The following is a 4,957-nucleotide window of genomic DNA, read 5'->3' as shown; positions in this document are numbered from 1 at the left end:
AAATTAGCTGAAATCTCATCAAATGACTGAGCTGTGGAGTCACCTTTGTATGTGAAGGCAGATGTCATGTGTGACAATTTGAAGAGAGAGATTTGCTAAAGACGATAAGGGAGTAGAGGTCTGCAGGTGTTGGGCAACAAACAATGTGTTCTTATAAAATGACTTGAGTTTGGAGAGAGAGGCTTTCAGTGGCATGGAAGTTTCAGAACTTGTTCTTTCTTCGTACTTGTCTAAATTCCTAAATTTCCAGCTAAAATATTGCTTTTATCCACTAACACTTTAATCCAGCTTAAATTAGCTTAAGCTGAAGTCTTTTGTTTATATTGTAACATTATACACTTTATTGTTCTACATAAATGTCTACATCTTTCTCCTGAATATGCCATTGAGTATATACGTGGGGACAACTTATTCTATAATCTGCTCAACATTTAGAACAAAGCAAAGCTCCAAATAAAAAATAGCTTGAGATTTAATGATTTGTAAGTTTATGACCAGCTACATAGCTAACTCTTAGAAATCCTCTTTTGTGCCAGGACCCTCAAAGGAGTGGAACCCACAGCAAGAGCAGAATTGGAGCCAGTAGCCCACAGAGCTTGGAGCCCAGCAATAGAGGGTTATGGCAGCTGCCACAGGACTGACAAACTGCAATACTGGCCTGGAGTCAATTCGAAAAAGATGTTAGTCAAGGAGAAATGTGTTTTCTCTGTCCCTTCCTGAATACGTGCATGCACCTAATTTAATATGATTTATTCAACAGAGTGGGCCACTTAACAGGCCACAGCTATGGCCAGTATCCAATATCCATGACCCCATTAAACCCTAATCAAGTAGGAGGAAATGGGAAGAAAGGGGGATGGTGTCATCTTTTTTTTCTCTCTAGGCTCCTAGGGTCCAAAGAAAGTACATATTCAGAAACAACACAAATAGAGGTCATATTATGTGTACAAATTAAATACATAGTCCTGTAACAGCCTATCAAATTCTATGTTAAATTTCTGGCAACCTCAAAGCTCTGGAAGAGGGCCAAGTACATGAAAGGGTAAGAGAGACAAACCTGACATTTGTATGTAGCTGATGGAAAACTGTCATATACATTGTCTTCCTTGAGAGTCACAACAGTGATATGAAGCTTTTAGATTGTGAGTGCATGCTTTTTCCTGAAAAGAAAGCTAAAGCAAATATAATCATAAAAATAATAATAACAGCTACTGTTTAACAAATTCTACAGCTACTCTATCAAAGCTCATAAGTGATAAGGCTGTAATTCAAACCAGCATCTTTCACTCTGGGCTTAGGTCATCTTCCAAGAATTTAATCTCTTATAATGACCAAGGTTCTAAACTATATTCCAAATGTATGCTTCTGAGAAAACTAATTCCGTGTTCATGTAGGATAGAAGATGATAGCTGGAAATCGTTTAGTGGTTTACTTACTATAGGGTTTATAAACATTTTATATCTACTGCTCAAACCTTAAAATATTAAAATAATTAAAAGACAAGATAAAGGGGTTAGTACAAGCAAGACACTAGTAGCGATAAAAAGCCATAGTTAAGAATGAGGAAGGTGAAATTAAGAAATCACACACTTTTGTACACATACACACATAAACATAAATACTACAAAGAGGAAATCCTGTGTCTTTTTAGGTTGTAAACAAGCTCTTTCACATAGTGTAATAATATATACCCATTGTCTTACCTCACACTGAAATAACTTGTTCAAATGATGACCCCAAGGCACTGATAAAAATTGAAATTGAGTTTGGAGTATTCCAACAAAATAATCATGTAAGTGCATTACATAGTTGAGATTTTCATCTAAAAGAGTTAGAACAGCAATAGCAGCAACAACAAAATAATTATACTTTTGATGGGCTGAGCTCTAGTTCTTTTGTAAAAGCACTAACATGACAGGTAAATGACATCCAATTCATTTCAAACTAATATTTTAAGAGCCGGCAAAATGAATTACAAAAAAGTATATTGAAACAATAGCTTATTAATTTTTTATAAAACTAATGAATATTAAGAACATAACAAAGATGCCAACATTGATGATGGAGTAGAATGAGCAATTTATGAAGTTTCCATTGGAAACTACACAGTTTAACAGCTCCTTAGGCTGTCCAGCTGGAAGAGGAAACCACTCCCATGCCTGGTTGTAGCCATCCAATGACCCTCTCTGTTATGTTCTCTTTCAAGAGTAAATGCATCCAATTCATTTGTGTGTAATTGATTTTGCATATCCCTCCTGAGTTGGTGGGCCCAAATTATGTGTCATTCACTTATTCAAATACACATTTCATGTAACTAATGAATGCTGGGGGATGTGACAGGTGCAATGGGATAAAAAGATAGATAAGATTTGAACCCAGCTTTCTAAGTATGTCTTCTGCCTACAGTGCAAATGTATTCTTTTAAACCTACTGAAACCACCCCTATTATTAACTATTATTATTATTAACTATTAACCTACTATTATTGAAATAGTTGCAAAGGGGTGGCATTATTTTCTGTTATGAACCTTCTTAAATAAAATCAAAATAATAATTACAATAAAAGTAAAACACCTGTATATAAAATCGTCAGTGATTTGTTTAATAGCTATAACATATAACGTTGGATGAAAGGGCAGGAGCAACAGGGCTTTCTGGGTAGCCAGAAGGGGAAGGATGAGAACAGCAAGAAATGGAACTTGTTGGCCTACAAGGGATACTGTTAGCAAGAAAAGAGGAGCAGAGGGCCCCAAAGATGCACTCTGTTGGCTTCATTTATTTAGGCAACTTGTGCTCTGGAATAATGTACAGCTGGGAATTAATTGCTTCACACTTGAAATGCCAAGAAATTTTGAAAATGGGGGCACTGCCTTTTCATGCACAAATCAACTTTAAAAACTTCATAGGATATTGGAAAGAACATAAGCTCAAGAGACAGCCTGAAATTCAGCTGTAGCTGCTCTACTTTCTAAACCGGTAAATTTGGGCAAGATACATAACATTTTTTTCTAATTTCAAAAATTAGCTTCAGCGTGCTAATAATATGCTACCATTCATGGAGACTTATGACACGCCAGGCACTATTCTAGCATTTTAACTGTATCAGTTCATTCTTTCTTTCAGTAACCCTATAAAGTAGTTACTATTATTAACCCTATTTTACAGAAAAGGAAACTGAGTCACGATGCTTTTAAGGAACTCACCTAAGATCACACAACTAGGAAGTATCAGAGACAAAATGAAATATCAGGACCTCTGGCTCCTTTTTTTTTTTTCTAGAAAATAAAAAAGATAATTTTACAATTCATTTAATGGCAACTGGTAATCATCAAATTAGCAGTGGTTATATACAAAAGTTATTACACTAGCTGTGCTGTTATTTCTTAAGGTTGATCAGATACTTAGAATCACAGACATCTCGTACATAAGATGCATCATATATGTCAAACTTGGTTATCATCAGCATTTATAGAACTAGACCTAGGGAAAGAACTAGGTCTGGGGACATATGCATGGTCTTCATATAGCAAATGTTTAGCCTGCCCTGATTATTACAAAATCAGAATAGCGAGAATACTCACAGGCTGGCTACTTTAAAACCCTTATTTTAACCACTTCAATAGTTTAAAAAGCTACACCAAGAATCATGTGATACCACTGCACACATAATTGGAATGGCTAAAATCCAAAACACTAACAAAACCAAAGGCTGACTAAGATGTGGAGCAACAGGAAGTCTCATTCATTACTAGGGCAAATGCAAAATCACACTCTGAATTAAAAACTTCTGTTCACATAGATCTCTACAAATGAATGTTTAGCTTAACTTTATTCATAATTGCCGAAGATTGGAAGCAATTAAAATGCCCTTCAGGGCTTTCCTGGTGGCGCAGTGGTTGAGAGTCTGCCTGCCGATGCAGGGACGCAGGTTCGTGCCCCGATCCGGGAGGATCCCACATGCCGTGGAGCAGCTGGGCCTGTGAGCCATGGCCGCTGAGCCTGCGCGTCCGGAGCCTGTGCTCCACAGCAGGAGAGGCCACAACAGTGAGAGGCCCGCGTACCGAAAAAAAAAAAAAAATGCCCTTTAGTAAGTGGATGGAGAAACTAATTTTGGTACATTCTTTTAATGAAATATTATTCTGTGATAAAAAGAAATGAGCTATCAAGCCATAAATAAACAAAGAGGAAGTTAAACTGCTTATTGTTAAGTAGAAGAAGCCAATCAGAAAATGCTACATACTATATGATTCCCACTATATGATATATTGAAAAATGCAAAACTACAGAGAAAATAGAAAGATCAGAGGTTGCCTGGGGCTTGAGGGGATGGGTAGAGAGACGAACTAGGCAGAACATAGAACATTTTTAGAGTGGGAAAATTATTTTGTATCATACTATAATGGTGGATAAATGGCATTATGCATGTGTCAAAACCCATAGAATGTACAAAACAAAATGTTAACCTTGATGTAAACTATGGACTTGAGTTGATAGAAGTGTCATTGCCAAGATGTAAGAAATGTACCACACTCATACAAGTTGTCCCCAAAGGAAGAACTTTGGGGGTAGGGTAGAGAGGAGATCTATGGGAACTCTGCACTTGCTGTGAAATTTTCCTATTAATCTAAAACTGCTGAAAAATAAAATTAATTTTGTTTTTAATTTACTTATTAATTTTTTAATTATAAAAAGGCTACATTGTAGAGTTTTGAGGAGTAAATGAAATAAAGTTATGTAAAATACCCAACCCCATTCCTTGTAACAACTTCAGGGAAGGAAGTCTACAGAGATTACTGTAAATTTTTGTAATTACCTTAAAAGATAATCTCAGACTTTGAAAATTTTTCCAAAATGCACAGATTTCCCATGCCTATGACTCAGTGAAGATGTGTTTCTTCTACCCCTAAAAGAAAATTAAAGGCAATCCCTGAAGACATTTTGATCATTAAAGCACACT

The 4,957-nt window shown here is 36.1% G+C and overlaps 1 non-coding gene across 1 annotated transcript; it reads right to left on the bottom strand.

The window, feature by feature from the left end:
- Positions 1 to 3,451: 3,451 nt before the first annotated feature.
- Positions 3,452 to 3,583, bottom strand: LOC115804171 (small nucleolar RNA SNORA72). Its single transcript, XR_004025024.1, has one exon. It is a non-coding gene; the product is annotated as a small nucleolar RNA SNORA72 (small nucleolar RNA).
- Positions 3,584 to 4,957: the final 1,374 nt, after the last annotated feature.

Source organism: Delphinapterus leucas, chromosome 13 (genome assembly GCF_059928025.1).
Source record: "Delphinapterus leucas isolate spDelLeu-1000000601 "Yukka" chromosome 13, BTC_Dleu_Yukka2, whole genome shotgun sequence".
NCBI classification, from domain to species: Eukaryota; Metazoa; Chordata; class Mammalia; order Artiodactyla; family Monodontidae; genus Delphinapterus; species Delphinapterus leucas.
This window is presented reverse-complemented; position numbering and strand designations above follow the sequence as displayed.